This window comes from Canis lupus, chromosome 20 (assembly GCF_048164855.1).
Source record: "Canis lupus baileyi chromosome 20, mCanLup2.hap1, whole genome shotgun sequence".
NCBI classification, from domain to species: domain Eukaryota; kingdom Metazoa; phylum Chordata; class Mammalia; order Carnivora; family Canidae; genus Canis; species Canis lupus.
The window spans coordinates 23645485-23663114 of record NC_132857.1 but is presented as its reverse complement, the minus strand read 5'-3'; the positions used below and the strand labels follow the sequence as shown (position 1 = coordinate 23663114).

Sequence of the window (17630 nt, the reverse complement as noted above, 5' to 3'; positions counted from 1 at the left end):
CTTTTCTTGCTTTTAAGTCTTTAGATTAAAAAAAAAAAAGGCAAACCTATAGGATTTTCCATTTTTGGTGACAGTCATGGAAATCTGGAGACTCATGAGTTCTACGACTAGGGTTTCTGAACTGAAATTAAGAATTCAAGGATTACAGTTAAAGTCTCAGAGCAAAAGATATGAGGCTGAGTATTTTTCAACGAAAGCCCAAAGAGAAAAACAGAGGCTGACGACAGAGAAGAGCTGTGACATAAACCACAGATGATGTCGGAATTGTGATTTCTGTTAAATCTTGCCATGTATGCATGGATGTATGTACAGATACACACACATAGATCTCCGACAGTTCTTGTTCCTCAACGGTTATGCTCAAGGTTTGGTGGGGGGGGGGAACCATCATTCTTTGTCTTGGGATATTTTGCTTACTTTTTGCTATGAATGGACATAGAAAATTAAGTATAAAGATAATTTACAGATTTCAATTATAAAAGAAAATATCAGCTTTTTAGTCCATAAAATCCAGACACCTACTGATAAAGCATCCTAGGAGAATCATCACTAGAAAAGTCCAATGGGACACACGGAAAAACTGCACGTTAACTACTTCCAAAGACAAAATTATTTTCACACTTTCTAGAGGTATTCAATATTTAATGTTGATGCCTGATGGAAAGGTCTTAAGTACTACAAACACTCAGACATTGTAGAAAAGGATGTAGTACTGCCACGTCTACCATCAATTCTATCTAAATAAGTGCTATTTTATGGTGTTAGTTATTACTGTATATAAAAGTATTGAAGACCAAGATTCTTTGGACATATTCTTACAGTTTCCCCAAATGTGTAAGATGGCAATAGGACTTTTTTGAGCATTTATTTTTTTCCCTCCTGATTCACTAGCACCTCTCAAAAATAAGCTCTAGAGAATCATGAAGTCCATTCAATAATTTCCTACTAAACACCCTAAATTACATATAAGACCACCATGATGATATAGATCTACTCAGATTGTCAAGGAATTATTTAACTTAGATTATGAGCAGCTACATTTACCAGTGCTTCCAGTCTGGGACCTCATTTCTAAGTGTGTGAGTTGGTTCTCCTGTTTCCATAATAACCAATTTAACAATCAGCTTGGCAGTCAACTACTTTAGAGGTAGTTTCATTAATGTTAGCCCTCTTCTCATTTATACATGAATCGACTGATACTGTGGGACTACTTATTTTTCTAATATACTTGTAAAAGGGCTCTGAATTCAAAGTAACAAACCTTCTGGAAGAATTAGCTCAGGCTCTTTTGTTTAAACTCAATCTTTTCCTTGTAGAACCTCAATGTATATTTTAGAATTTTCTTCCAATACTTTAGGACTCACTTAAAGTTCTAGTCCTAATATGACAATCTCCTTTTGTTGCTGCAAGGACCTAGAAATGCAACAAAGTTATGAGCTAGAAGTTTTTCAGTTTTTGAATGTCAGTAAAAACCAAAAAGAAAAGGAAACAATTAAGAAATTCAAGAAATTAAATTGGAATACAAAGTGGTCTTCATTTCACAGGACTCCCTCTATCGTTAATCCTCACGAGAATGAAGGAAGCTACTCCCTTACTGTATAATGAAAATCGTGATTTTTGTAATGCTTTTTCCAAATCAAAAAGCTCTCAAAACTAGTTCTTTCTCTCTCCTCTTTCCTGGTTTTGGGTAAAAGACTATTCTTAGTAGATGATCTGGTACATAATGAGCACTGCTGGTTGGCTGCACACACACGTACAACAACATGAACCCAACAAGTAGACAAACATCACTCTCCTTTCACGGCATTTGTCGTTTCTAATGGCTGAGTAATATTCCATTGTATCATAGACCACAGATTCTTGTTGTTGTTGTTGTTGTTTTCTCAACTTTATTGAGGTGGTGGGGGGAGTCAGGGAAGGAAGAGGTGTGGACTTGAAGGTTTTTGTTTTTTTAATGCAAAATAATTTATTTTGTGTTTGATACCAGATGAGACGATAAGGGTGATGGTGCTCATGCCCATACGCCGGCTCCAGGTGAAGTGCTCTAGGCTTCGGGCTCACTCTGCTACCTAAGAAGGTCTTTCTCAGCTTTAGCTCTACACAATGCTTGTGACTCAGCGCCTTGCAGGTTTGGGCATTATGGAAACTTTCACAGACTTGCTGAAGGGGATGGTGCCCTCGATGCTGGTTTCCACCTGGGGTGACACTTCGCCACCGTCAATCCAGGGGGATTTGGGAATGCGGGAATTGGAGTTGTAGGCCAGCAGCAGCCTCACATCCACCTGGCATGGTTCTGTCCAGGCAGTATGGGAGGGGTACACCTGAGTGATAAGCCGGTGGCGCCCTGGGCCAGGATTCTGCAAGTCTGCCGGCTTAGGATGAATCATCTGAGCCTGGCCATCTGGATAGAAGACCTGGACCTTCACAGCACTCTGAGGGTCCTGGACATTTTCCAGGGTCACATCGACATGCAGGGCCACAACCAATCCAGATGTAAACTGCAAGGGGTTGTCTGACTCACCTGCTGGCTCAATGATGCTGGCTGAAGTGTGTGGATCTGCTCTGGAAGGGGGAGGTGCAAGAAGGTACTCTGCCTCAGCATGGTCCGTAGAATTTTGACCACTTCCACAGGTTTGGATGTCATGAGTCGGGGCATAAGGTCAAGAAGTTTGTCCACAAAGCTGTCCTTTAGGTGGGGCAAATCCGCAATAAAACACCTCTGAAAAAAGTCCACTTCCTGTAAAAAGTTTTGACACATCCCAAATAAGGGGTCAACTCCTCGAGTAGTCCGTGCTGTTACTATAAGTTGCAAGGCTTTGGCCTGCAGCCTCAGGTGATGTATAATCACCACCTGTTTATTCTCCACACCACTGTACATGAACTCCATTTGGTAGGTCTCTTCCATGATCTGTTTTGCTGCTGTGGAGGCCAAGTCACTCTGCTTCAAATATAAAGGGGCAGCCACATTCCAGAGCTTTTCTTGCAAGGCCTTGAGGAGAAGAAGCTGACACCAAAGATAGGTAGCCGAGAACTCCTAGCAGCGACTCCTGCTAGTTCAGACTGAAGTTCTCCAAGTTTTTGAAGATCCTGGATGGTGAACTCCAGCAGCTTCTGGGTTCCCTGAGGGTTCCGGTGCTCTGAAGACTGTACACCCTTTCAGAGCTCTGCTGCAGGAACTGATGGGACGGGTCCTCATGGGGCGCAATACCGGGAGAAATGGCCGATGACACTAGTTTTCTACCTGGTAACCTTAAGGCAGGAACAAGATGAGAAAGACTGTCTCAGAGGTAGGCATAATGCCTGAAGGTATGATCTGAGAACAGTGCTGGCATTGTTGAACAGGTTTTAGCAGCATTAAAAATAAGAACCAAAACTGCAATGTAAGCTGGTTCATCCATGTCTGGTTCAGCTGTGTCAAAAAATGGATGGGTGCTCAGGAGCTCTGGCACCAAGGGAAGCACCAGGGTTGGATGCCGACTTCCCAGAAACTTCAAGCACTTCCATATAGAGTCCCTATCAGTAGGGTACTTGGTTAAATTTTTCAGCAGTTCCGCCAGTGCAAGATGAATCCCTTCTTTAGTCGAAACATTAGTACAGCATAAAAGTTCATGAAGAGCCTCTCGAATATCTCTGGATGAATCCTCTAACACAGCCAGGACAGTGTCAAGCTGATCCTCTCGGAGAGTGATATTATTAGAAATTTTTCTCATGCTGTGTATGGGCTGCAGATGTACTTCCTCAATTTCATCATTAAACATGTCAACCAGGAAATCAGGGCGGCACTTCTCTGCAAAAGAAGGTGAAGATTGGGCCAGCACGCAGAGAGCCTCCACAGCAGCAATGAGGACCTCATACATCTCATCTTCCAATCCCTGAACAAAGGCTCCACAAGCTCCTGACTCAATCAAGTTCACAGCTCCTGTATCTATTTCTTCTTTGGGAGCATCACCTCCTCACTTTCTGCCACTGGAAAACTCTCCTGACCTGTAAAGTTCCTTGGCATGTTCATGTGCAGTGCATTTTCTCCTGAGATCGGACATGAGCTTCTTGTCGAGTGTTTGCTCCAGGAAATGAGAACTGACTTGTTCCATTGAGCCCAACAGCTTTGCAGCCTGAACTCGAACCACCCAGGAGCCATCATTGACCATGGGGCAAATTTTTCCAAATGCATCACCAACTAAGCGAATTTCTTCATTAGAAGAAGGAATGGGGACAACGCTTTCAGGATAGAGCTGACTGACAACCCAGATAAGTTGGACTGCAGCACTGCGCCCTTGTTCATAGTCATCAGACAACAATTTACAGGCCTGATTATAAATTGCTTGGTGTAATTTCAGTCCTCTCTCATGAAGCTGCAACATGGCTTTTCTAGCTGCTGTTCTGACACGTGGGTCTTGGTCACTGAAGTAATCCCCTATCATCTTCTGGACATCTCTGACAGCTAGGCCTTCTCCATCTTTTGTGACACTTTTCTCCAAAGAGCCAAGATTGCCAAGTAATTGCAGGCACTTATTTCTTACACCATGAGACGTATCTGTGAGGTGCTTGCAGTCTACATCAACTAATCCCATCTGGATAGCTTGATTCTCTGGGAGTCTGGTGCCAGTTGCAAGCAAGCTGTCCAACAGTTGAGCAAGGACTTGATGAGACTTTTCATTCTGCAGGATGTTAATGGCATCATCCATAATGCAGTCTGGTGAAAATCCTGCAGTCTTTGATAATAAACCCAACAATGATGCAATTTTCAGTCTCACAGATGGATCATTCTCCATAATAATGTTCCAAGAGAATCCTAACTACTCCTTCCACACTTTCTGCTTCAACAGGCTTTCTGGCAAACTGGAGTAGATACTGCAAAGCATCCGCTGGGAAGGGAGCTTTACACAGATCTACGTGGAGTGCTGCAGATTTACTTGGTTTTGTCAATCGCAGTTTCTTGGTTGCAATTTCCTCCTGTTGTTGCTGGACCTCCTTAGTGAATTCGTCGTACACTCGTTTCTTTAGGTGAGCCGCCATGACTTCCCGCCAGACCACAGCTTCTTGATCCATCATCTTTCGATGGACACCGAGGTTCCTTCCACAGTTTGGCTATTGTGGACATTGCTGCTATAAACATTGGGGTGCAGCTGTCCCGGGTATTATGCTGAGTGAAAACAGTCAATCGGAAAAGGACAGACATTATATGGTCTCATTCATTTGGGAAATATAAAAATTAGTGAAAGGGAATAAAGGCAAAGGAGAGAAAATGAGTGAAAGTATCAGTGAGGGTGACAAAACAGGAGACACCTAACTCTGGGAAACAAACAAGGGGTAGTGGAAGGGGAAGTGGGTGGGGGTGGGTGACTGGGTGATGGGCAATGAGGGGGGCACTTGGCGGGATGAGCACTGGGTGTTGTGCTATATGTGGACAAATTGAACTCCAATAAAAAATTAAAAATTCTGGGGATCCCTGGGTGGCGCAGCGGTTTGGCGCCTGCCTTTGGCCCAGGGCGCGATCCTGGAGACCCGGGATCGAATCCCACATCGGGCTCCCGGTGCATGGAGCCTGCTTCTCCCTCTGCCTGTGTCTCTGCCTCTCTCTCTCTCTCTCTCTCTCTCTCTGTGACTATCATAAATAAATAAAAATTTTAAAAAAAAATTAAAAATTCAAAAAAAAAAGAAAATGGGCCCTTTATGTAAAATAAGCAAACATTTAACTGATGTATTCAGTAGGTCCAATAAATGGAAATGTATGACACTAAAAAAAAAAAAACACCAGGGAAATCTTCAGGGTTCTAAAGTATGTCATTGTTTTTCAAAAGATATCCGAGTGATATAAACAGGACCACAAGTACAGAAGTAAAAGCTGCTGAAGGCACAGATACGAACAATTTCACTACTATGTTAAATGCCGTAGATCATCATGAGAAAGATTTAAATGCATCAGTAAATAAGAATCTTTAAGTTTTGGACACAGTTTTTTTTTTTAACATAAGCAAATATGCAATAATGTATTTCAAATGTGAAAAAGTACCTATACCCATGGCCACCCTGGAGGAAGAGCATGCCAAGGGGCATGCTATCGGGATCCCCCACATGACAGAGCAGCCACCTGCCTCAGTGAAGCAACCGACTTCGGCCACTGAGCAACATCCTAAACGAAATCAAGAGCCCGCCAGAGCTACTACACTGGGGCAAGCTGAAACTTATGGGCCTGAGCAGTTTGAGCCGGGCATGGCAGTTGGTGCTGAGTGCATGGCCCGAGCCGAGATGCTAGCTGCTGAGGCCAAGTCAATTTACAAGGCAGTCACACCTCTGATTCACTGTCCCGACCTGGAGGAGCCACCTACACACTTGGCCACCCTGCAACAAGAGCTCCCCCAGGTGCCCACTATCAATGTCCCCGGCATGCCATGCCAAAGGAATCACCTGCCTCAGTGCAGCAACCAGCTTTGGCCCCTGAGCAACATCATGTCAGCAGCCCACCCCAGCTCTGAAGGTGGGGCCTGATGAAGCTTCTGGGCCTGAGGTGATCGAGCTGGGCAGGGCTGTCGGTGCTGAGTGCTTGGCCAGAGTAGAGATACCAGCTGCTGAGTTGAAGCCAATGCATGAGGTGGTCAAATCTCTGATTCACTCTCCCAAAAAGGAGGACCCACCTGCAATCTTGGCCACCCTCGCAGTAGATCATGTCCCAGCGCATGCTATCAGGGTCTGCCACATGCCGGAGCAGCCACTCGTCTCAGTGGAGCAAATAGTGTCCACCCCTGTGCAATATCCTGAACCACCTCAACAACTGGCCCCAGCTCCTACCTTGGGGCCTGCTAAAGCTTCAGGGCCAGAGGTGATTGAGCTGGTCATGGCTCGAGCCGAGAAGCCAGCTGCTCAGACCAAACCAATGCATGTGGTGGTAACACCTCTGACTCACTGTTCCGACATGCAAGAGCTACCTGTACCCGTGGCCACCCTGGAGGAAGAGCACGCCCAGGTGCATGCTATTGGGTTCCCGCACATGCCGGAGCCGCCACCTGCCTCAGTGGAGCAAATGACTTTTGCCACTGAGCAACATCCTGAACCAAATCAAGAGCCTGCCAAAGAGACTACAGTGAGGCCAGCTGAAGCTTCTGGAGATGGAATACTTCCAAACTCGTTCTATGAGGCCAGCATCACCTTAAGTCCAAAAGCAGACAAAGACCCCACCCGACCAAAAAGGAGAGTTATAGACCAATGTCTCCGATGAACACGGATGCAAACGTTCTCAACAATATACGAGCCAATAGGATCCAACGGTACATTGAGAAGTTACTCACCGTGACCAGGTAGCATTTATCCCCGGGATGCAAGGCTGGTTCAACACTTGTCAAACACTCCATGTGACTGATCAGATCTGCAAGAGAAAAAACGAGAACCAGATGATCCTCTCAATAGATGCAGAGAAAGCATTTGACAAAATACGGCATCCATTCCTGATCCAAACGCTTCAGAGTATAGGGATAGAGAGAACATTCCTCAGCATCTTCAAAGCCATCTATGAAAAGCCCGCGGCAAATTATCATTCCCAAGGGGGAAACGCTGGGAGCCTTTCCCCGAAGAAGATCAGGAACGAGACAGGGATGTCCACTCTCATCACTGCAATTCAACATAACACTAGACGTCATAGCCTCAGCAATCAGGCAACAAAAAGAAATAAAAGGCATTCAAATCGGCCTAGAAGAAGTCAAACTCTCCCTGTTCACAGATGACATGATACCATACACCTGGAAAACCCAAAAGACTCGACCCCAAGACTGCTAGAACTCATACAGCAAATTCGGCAGTGTGGCAGGGTACGAAATCAATGCCCAGAAACCAGTGGCCTTTCTAGACGCTAACGATGAGACTGAAGAAAGAGAAATTAAGGAGTCAACCCCATTTGGGATGGCACCCGAAAGCATGCGCTACCTAGGAATAAACCTAACCAAAGAGGTCAAGGATCTCTATCCGAAAAATGACAGAACACGTCTGAAAGAGACTGAGGAAGACACAAAGAGATGGCAAACTATTCCATGCTCATGGATCCGAAGAATGAATATTCGGAAAACGTCAACGTGACTCAGGGCAATTTACACAATGCAATCCCTATCAAAATACCATGGACTCTCTTCAGAGAGCTGGAACAGATCATCTGAAGATTTGTGTGGAATCAGAAAGGACCCCGAATGGCCACAGGAAGAGTAGCCAAGAAAACCACAGCGGGGGGCAGTACAATGCCGGATTTCAGGTTGCACTGCAAAGCTGTGCTCACCAAGACAGTGTGGTACAGGCACAAAAACAGACACATCCATCAATGGAACAGAAGAGGAATCCAGAAGTGGACCCTCCACTCAGTGGTCAAGACCACATATTCGACCAAGCAGGAGAGACCATCCACTGGAAAAAAAGACAAGTCTCTTCCATAAATGCCACTGGGAATGCTGGACAGCCACATGCAGAGGAGTGAACCTGGACCACTGTCTCACACCAGACACAAAGATAAACTCAAAATGGATGAAAGATGTAAATGTGAGATGAGATTCCATCAAAACCCTAGGGGAGAACACAGGCAACACCCTTCCCGAACTTGGCCACAGCAACTTCATGCAAGATACACCCACAAAGGCCAGAGAAACAAAAGCAAAGATGAACTATTGGGACTTCATCGGGATGAGAAGCTTCCGCACAGCCAAAGAGACACTCAACAAAACCAACAGACAACCTCCAGAATGGGAGAAGCTACGTGCAAATGACCCGTCAAATAAAGGGCCAGCATCCACGATCTCTAAAGAACCCATTCAACTCAACAGCAGAGAAACCAACCATCCAATCCGGAAATGGGCAAAAGACACGAACCGAAATGGCACAGAGCAAGACGTCGACGTGGCCGACAAGCCCATGAGAAAATGCGCCGCATCACTGTTATTTCCATCAGGGAAACACACGTCAAAAGCACAACGAAATCCCACCTTACACCGGTGAGAATGGGGAACATTGGCCAGACAGGAAACCACAAATACTGGACAGGATGTGCAGAAAGGGGAACGATTTCAAAATTCAACAATTTCAGAGGTAGCCATATTCACCTGAAAGGGACCAAGGGGGAGGGGGGCATGCTGCCGGCCAGGCTGGGGAGCTTAGGGAGGGACCTGAGAGCGGGGAGGGGGTGGGGGGAGGAGGAACAGCCAAGGGCCTTGGGGGGCCTGGGGGGGCCCAGCAGCCCAGGCCCTCAAGCCACCGCCCCAAGGCCCTGCCCTGACATCGCAAGGTGCCTGCATCCTAACCCCTCTGAGCAGCCGCGGATGGGTTCGGCGGCACCTCCCCGAGCCCCGGTGGAGGGGCCCCACACCCTCCCTGAGCCGCTCCTGTGAGACCTGACCTGACACGTAGGAGGCCCCGCCGCCGCCCCCCTCCGAGAACAGGTGCCACCACTCCTCCCCCGCGCAGCCCTCTGCCCGGCACCCTGGCGGCCCAAAGGGTGTCCGCCGGGCTCGCCACGGGGGCGCCTCCATGCGGCCCCCAAGACTCACTGTCCCCCTCCGGTCCCTCCCAGGCACCCGCCGCGCCACCAGCGAGGGCCAGATGCCTCTCGCACAGCCACCCCGGGGCCCGTCACGCCTCCCGGGGCCCACGCTGACCTGCGCGCCGGGGGCCGAGGCCTGCAGAGCCGCTGCCGCGAGCCCGGAGCGCGGGGAACCGCGGGGAACCGCGGGGAACCGCGGGGAACCGCGGGCCTGGACTGGGGGCGCGGCCGCGCAACCTCCTGCCGTGCCCAGGTCGCCGCATCTGCGCACAGCTCCTCCTGCGGCCACGCCCCGGCCCCCTTCAGGTCACGCTCGGGCTCAGGCGCCTGGGCAAGCTCCCGCCCCGCCCCCGCCACGCCCCCCGCAGACCTGCCACACAGAGGCCCGCCCTCCGCGGAGCCTACAGGGGACCCGAGACCGCCTCTGCCTCCCCCCGCTAGTCTAGTCGGGGCGCCGGGGCCGAGGCCTTGCGCCCCGGCTCAGTCCCGAGGGACACCTGCTCACGGAGGCACGGAGCCTCTCTCTGGCTCTGTGTCTCCATCCCTGTCCCTCCGTCCCGGTCTCTGTCTCTCCCTCACTGTCTCCCTCGCTCTCCCTCCCGGTCTGGCCCTGTCTCCCTCCCAGTCTCTCTGCCTCTGCCCCCACCCCCATCTCTCTCTCTCTCCCTCGCCCTCCCAGTCTCTGTGTCCCTCCCAGTCTTTCTTCTCTTACTGCCTATCATGGCCTGTCCCTCGCTGTCTCTCTCTCCCTGTCTCTGTGCCTACCTTCTTGTCTCTCGGACTCTCACTTGTCTCCCTCCCTGTCTCATTCTCTCCATCCTGTCTCTGTCTCGCTGTCTCCTCCCTCCCTGTCTCTGACTCTCCCCTCCTGTCTCTCCGTCTCCCTCCCTGCACCTTGGTCTCTCCCCTCTGTCTCATCTCTCCCTCTCTGTCTCTTGGTCTGTCTGTCCCTCCCTGTCTCTGGATCCTTCCTTCCCTGTCCTGTGTCTCTCCCCCATCTCGATCTCTCACCCCCGTCGTCTCAGTCACTCCTCCCTGTCTCCATCTCCCATCTCTCTCTCCCTCCCTGTCTCTCGGTCTCCCCCTCGCTTTCTCTCCGTCTCCCTGCCCACCTATATCTATCTCTCCCTCCCTGTCTCTGTCCATCCCTCCACTTCTGTCTCTCCTTCCCTGCCTCGGTCTCTCCATCCCTGTCTCTCGCCACCCGTCTCCATCTGTCCCTCCCTGTCTGTGTGTCTCCATCCCTGTCTCTCTCATCCTGTCTCTCGGCCTCTCCCTCACTGTATCTCGGTCTCCCTCCATGGCTCTGGCTCTCACTCCCTGTCTCTCTGTCTCCCCCTGCCTGTCTCTCGGTCTGTCCCTCCCGGTCTCTCGGTCTCTCCCTCCCTGTCTCTGGGTCTGTCCCTCCCTGTCTCTCGGTCTCCCTCCCTCTCTGTCTCTACCACGGTGTCTAGATCTCACCCTCCTTCTCTCTGTGTCTCGGTCTCTCCCTCCCAGGCTCTCGGTGTCTCCCTACCTGTTTCCCTGCCTCTCCCTGCCTGTCTTTCTGTATCTCCCTCGCTGTCTCTGTCTCTCCATCCCTGTCTCTCTGACTCTCCTTCCCTGTGTCTGTGTCTGTCTCTCCCCGCTGCCCCATCTCAGTCTGTCCCCGCCCTGCCCCCCACCCCGTCTCCTCTCCCGCCCTCTCTCTGACTCTCGCTCCCTGTCTCGCCGACTCTCCCTTCCTGTGTCTCTGTCTCTCTTCGCGTCTCTGTCTCTCTGCCAGTCTCTGTGTGTCTCCCTTCGTGTCTCCCAGTCTCTCACTCCGTCTCGTTCTCTACATCCTGTCTCTGTGTTCCCCTCTCTGTGTCTCAGTCTCCCTCCCTTTCTCTCTGACTCTTCCTCCCTGTCTCTCAGTGTATCCCTCCCGGGCTCTCGGTGTCTCTCTGTCTCTGTCTCTCCCTCCCTGTCTCTCTGACTCTCCTTCCATGTCTGGCTCTCTCCCTCCCTTCCTCATTCTTCCTCCTTGTCTCGGTCTCTCCCTCACCATCTCGCTGTCTCTCCCTCCCCATCCCTATCTCTCCCTCCCTGTCTGTGTCCCCCTCCCTGTGTCTGTCCATCCCTCCAGTTCTGTCTCTCCTTCCCTCTCCACGTTAATGAAACAAAGGATGAGAACCGTAGGATTCTCTCAATAGATGCAGAAAAAGCATTTGACCAAATAGACCATCCTTTCATGATGAAAACCTTCTGCTGGGTACGCATACTGGGAAAAAAACCTCAATTATCATAAAACCCATGTACAAACGACCCAGAGAGGGAACGTGCTCTTCATTGGGAAAAACCTGGAGCTTTTCCCTTAAGGTCAGGAACACGACAGGGTGTCCACCCTCAACACTCTCGTTCGGCAGAATAGTAGTGGTCCTCGCTTTCCCAGCGACATTCCGAAACAGAAAAAAAAGGGATCCGGATCGGCAAAGAAGTCAAACTCTCACTCTTCACAGAGGACATGACACTCTATGTGGGAAACCTCACACAATCACTAGACTAGATCGTACGTAAGGGATCTATCCAACAAGACGACCTAACTAACGATCGTGGGTATCTATGCCCTGAATGTGGGAGTTGCCACGGATATCAATCAATCGCTAAGCAAAGTTAAGACATACTTAGATAATAATACCCTTTTACTTGGAGACTCGAATACGGCGCTTTCTGCAATTGACAGATCTTCCAGGCACAGCATCTCCAAAGAAACAAGAGCACTAAAGGATACAGTGGACCAGGTGGATCTCACAGATATTTACAGAACTTTACATCCAAATGCAACTGAATTCACATTCTTCTCAATTGCACGTGGAACTTTGTCCAGAAGAGACCACATACTGGGTCACAAATCAGGTCATAATCGATACCAAAACTTTGGGATCGTCCCCTGCATATTTTCAGCCCATAATGCTCTGAAACTAGAGCTCAACCACAAGAAGTTTGCAAGGATTTCAAACACGTGCAGGTTAAGGACCATCCTGCTAAAAGGTGAAAGGGTCAACCAGGACATCAGAGAAGAATTAAGAAAATTCACGGAAACCAATGAGAACGAAGATACAACCAACCGTTCAGAATCTCTGGGATACAGCAAAAGCGGTCCCAAATAGGGGAAAGACATCGCAATACAAGCATCGATCCAAACACTGGAAAGAACTCAAATACAAAAACTAACCTGGCACCTAAAGGAGCTGGAGAAGGACCAGCAAATGAAACCTTCACCCAGCAGAAGACGACGGTTAATAAAACTTCGAGCAGAACTCAATGAAATAGAGAGCAGAAGAACTGAGGAAACACATCCACAAAACCAGGTGGTGGACCTCTGAAAGAACCAATAAGAGAGAGAAAAACCAGGAAGCCAGCCTTATTAAAAGAAGAGAGAAAAGACTCCAATTAACAAAAACATGAATGAGAAAGGAGAGATCACCACCACCACGTAGGAAATACAAGCGATCTGAAAAACTCATCCTGAGCAGCTATACGCCAATAAATTGGGCAATCGAGAAGAAACGAACGCATTTCCGGAAAACCACAAACTACCAAAAACGGAACAGGAAGACACAGAAAACCCCAACAGGTCAATATCCAGGGAGGAAATTAAAGCAGTCATCATCAAAGACCTCCCAGGACACAAAAGTCTAGGGCCGGGTGGCTTCCTGAAACACTGTGGAACACGTCGGAAAGAAACTGAGGAAGACACAAAGAGATGGAAAAGGGTTCCACGCTCCTGGGTTGGAAGAATTGATATTGGGGAAAATGTCAACGTGACCCAGGGCAATATACACAACTAATGCAATCCCTGTCAGAAATAGCACGGACTCTCTTCAGAGAGCTGGAGCAAGTCCTCTGAAGGCTGGTGTGGAATGCGAAAAGACCCCGAACGGCCACGGGAAGAGTCGCCAAGAAAACCACTGCGGGGGCAGCACAATGCCGGATTTCACGTTGTGCCACGAAGCTGTGACGGGCAAGACAGTGGGATACTGGCACAAAAACAGACACGCCGATCAATGGAACAGAAGAGAGCATCCAGAGGTGGACCCTCAACTCTATGGGCAACTAATATTCAGCCAGGCAGGAAAGACCATGCACGGGGAAAAAGAAAAGACAGTCTCTTCAATAAATGCTGCTGGGAACACTGGACAGCCACACGCAGAAGAATGAAACTGGACCATTCCTCTCACACCATACACAAGGATAAATTCAAAATGGATGAAGGATCTCAATTTTGCAAGACAAGAGTCCATCAAAATCCTAGGGCAGGACAAAGGCAACAACACCCTTCTTGAACTGGGCCACAGCAACTTCGTAGAAATGACATCAGCCACGAAGGCCAGAGAAACAAGAGCGAAGAACAGGATTGCTGGGACTTCACCACGTTGAGCAGGTTCCACACAGCAAAAGAAACACTCGACAAAACTCAAAGCCAACCCACAGAGTGGGAGAAGACATGTGCAAATGACCCTGTCAGGTAAAGGGCCAGTATCCAAGATCTCTGAAGAACTTCTGCAACTCCACAGCAAAGAGACCAACGATCCAATCCGGAAGACGGGCAAGAGACATGAATGGAAATGTCACAGAGGAAGACTAGGCATGGCCGACAAGCACGTGAGACAATGCTCCGCATCACTGGCCGTCAGGGAGATATGGGTCAAAAGCACCACGAGATCCCACCTGACACACCAGCGACTGCGGTGAACGTTAACAAGATAGGAAACAGCGAAGGTCGGCGAGGATGTGGCGAAAAGGGAACCCTCTTGCACTGCCGGTGGGAATGTGACCTGATGCAGCCACGCCTGGAAAACCGTGTGCAGGTGCCTCAGAGAGGTAACAACGGATCTGCCCTGCGATCCAGCATGGGGGTGCACTGGTGGAGATGTACCCCAAAGATACAGATGCGGGGAAACACCGGGACACGTGCACCCTGAGGTTTCGAGTTGCAATGCCCACGATAGCCACACTGCGGAAGGAGCCTCGGTGCCCATCGAAAGATGAATGGATAAGGAGGGCGAGTGGTCTCTGTACACGATGGAAGATTACTCAGCCATCAGAAACGACAAACACCCACCATTTGCTTCGATGTGGATGGAACCAGAGGGTATTATGGCTGAGTCAAAGAAAAAGAAGGCAGTCGGCGAAGGACAAACATTCTATGGTCTCGTTCTTTTGGGGAGTATGAAAAAAATAGTGAAAGGGAACAGAGGAGAAAGAAGAAAAAAATGAGTGGGAGATGGCAGAAAAGGAGACAGAACAGGAGAGACTCCTAACCCTGGGAAATGAACAAGGGGTGGAAGAAAGGGAGGAACGCGGGGGGCGGGGTTGACTGGGTGACGGGCACAGAGGGGGGCACTTGATGCGATGAACACTGGGGGAGTTACACTCGATGTTGGCAACATGACCTCCAATAAGAAAGAAACCTATAAACAAACACACAAACCTCCCAAGACACAAAAGTCCAGGGCCAGATGGCTTCCCAGGGGAATTCTATCCAGCGCTTCAAGAAGAAAGACTACCTATGCTACTAAAGCTGCTCCGAAAGATAGAAAGAGATGGAATACTTCCAAGCTCGTTCTTGGAGGCCAGCATCACCTTAACTCCAAAACCCAAGACCCCAAAAGGGGACAATGCTGGACCGATGTCCCTGATTAAGGCGGACGCACACCTTCTCCACAAGATATGAGCCAACAGGATCCGACGGGACATGATTAAGAAGTTACTCACCACGACCCAGTGGGGTTAATCGCCAGGGTGCAAGGCTGCTTCAGCACTCGGAGAACACTCGATGGGCTTCATCAGATCTGCAAGAGAGAAAACAAGAACCAGATGATCCTCTCAAGAGACGCAGAGGAAGCATTTGACAAAATACGGCATCCATGGCAGATCCAAACCCTTCAGAGTACAGGGATAGAGGGAACGTCCCTCAGCATCTTCAAATCCATCTACGAAAAGCCCGTGGCAAATTATCATCCACAATGTGGAAACACTGGGAGCCTTTCTTCGAACATCAGGAACGAGAGACAGGGATGTCCACCCTCACCACGTCTTCTCAACATACTACTAGACATCTCGGCCTCAGCAATCAAGCGACAGAAAAAATAAAAGGCATTCACATTGGCAAAGAAGTAGTCAAACTTGCCCTCTTCACCGATGGCATGCATGGTACTGTACCCGGAAAACCCAAAAGACTCCACCCCAAGATCGTAGAACTCATACAGCAAATTCGGCAGCGTGGCAGGATCCTAAATCTATGCCAAGAAATCAGTCACCTCTCTATACGCCAACGATGACTCTGAAGAAAGAGAAATTAAGGAGTCGGTTCCAGTGACAACTGCACCCAAAAGCATGAGATACCCAGGAATACACCTAACCAAAGAGGTAAAGGATCTCTACCCGAAAAACCACGGAACACATCTGAAAGAAATTGAGGAGGACACTAAGAGATGGAAAACTATCCCATGCTCCTGGATTGGAAGAATTCATATATTGGGAAAATGTCAACGTGACTGACCCAGGGCAATTTACACATTGATTGCAATCCCTATCATCAAAAATACCAAAGGCTCCCTTCAGAGAGTCGCCACAAATCATCTGAAGATTAGTGTGGAATCAGACAAGACCCCGAATGCCCAGGGCAATATTAGAAAAGAAAACCACAGCTGGCGGCATCACAACGCCGGACTTCAGGTTGTGCTACAAAGCTGTGCTCATCAAGACAGTGTGCTACTAGCAGAAAAACAGACACACGGATCAATGGGACAGAAGAGAGAAATCCAGAAGTGGACCCTCAACTCTACGGTCAGGACCATATATTCGACCAAGCAGGAGAGACCATCCACTGGAAAAAAGACAGCCTCCTCACTAAAGGCTGCTGGGAACGTTGGACAGCCACATGCAAAAGAATGAAACTGGACCATTCTCTCACACCATACACAGAGATAAAACTCAAAATGGATGAAAGATGTAAATGTGAGATGAGATTCCATCAAAACCCTAGGGGAGAACACCGGCAACGTCCTTCCCGAACTTGGCCACAGTAACTTCTTGCAAGATACACCCGTGAAGGCCAGAAAACAAAAGCAAAGATGAACTATTGGGACTTCATCGGGATGAGAAGCTTCCGCACAGCCAAAGAGACACTCAACAAAACCAACAGACAACCTCCAGAATGGGAGAAGCTACGTGCAAATGACCCGTCAGATAAAGGGCCAGCATCCACGATCTCTAAAGAACCCATTCAACTCAACAGCAGAGAAACCAACCATCCAATCCGGAAATGGGCAAAAGACACGAACCGAAATGGCACAGAGCAAGACGTCGACGTGGCCGACAAGCCCATGAGAAAATGCGCCGCATCACTGTTATTTCCATCAGGGAAACACACGTCAAAAGCACAACGAAATCCCACCTTACACCGGTGAGAATGGGGAACATTGGCCAGACAGGAAACCACAAATACTGGACAGGATGTGCAGAAAGGGGAACGATTTCAAAATTCAACAATTTCAGAGGTAGCCATATTCACCTGAAAGGGACCAAGGGGGAGGGGGGCATGCTGCCGGCCAGGCTGGGGAGCTTAGGGAGGGACCTGAGAGCGGGGAGGGGGTGGGGGGAGGAGGAACAGCCAAGGGCCTTGGGGGGCCTGGGGGGGCCCAGCAGCCCAGGCCCTCAAGCCACCGCCCCAAGGCCCTGCCCTGACTTCGCAAGGTGCCTGCATCCTAACCCCTCTGAGCAGCCGCGGATGGGTTCGGCGGCACCTCCCCGAGCCCCGGTGGAGGGGCCCCACACCCTCCCTGAGCCGCTCCTGTGAGACCTGACCTGACACGTAGGAGGCCCCGCCGCCGCCCCCCTCCGAGAACAGGTGCCACCACTCCTCCCCCGCGCAGCCCTCTGCCCGGCACCCTGGCGGCCCAAAGGGTGTCCGCCGGGCTCGCCACGGGGGCGCCTCCATGCGGCCCCCAAGACTCACTGTCCCCCTCCGGTCCCTCCCAGGCACCCGCCGCGCCACCAGCGAGGGCCAGATGCCTCTCGCACAGCCACCCCGGGGCCCGTCACGCCTCCCGGGGCCCACGCTGACCTGCGCGCCGGGGGCCGAGGCCTGCAG

General features: G+C 49.8%; 1 long non-coding RNA gene and 1 pseudogene across 3 annotated transcripts in view; both read right to left on the bottom strand.

Moving 5' to 3' along the window:
- LOC140611764 (uncharacterized) overlaps nucleotides 1-7364 on the bottom strand; it is a 90228-nt gene extending 82864 nt beyond the window's left edge. For 2 of the 3 annotated variants that reach the window (XR_012012933.1, XR_012012932.1), the window contains exon 1: nucleotides 7287-7364. This is a non-coding gene — a long non-coding RNA (uncharacterized lncRNA). The remainder of the gene's footprint in view (nucleotides 1-7286) is intronic. The other variant, XR_012012934.1, reaches the window with a different exon arrangement.
- LOC140611762 (integrator complex subunit 4 pseudogene) lies at nucleotides 1664-5318 on the bottom strand (annotated as a pseudogene).
- Nucleotides 7365-17630: the final 10266 nt, after the last annotated feature.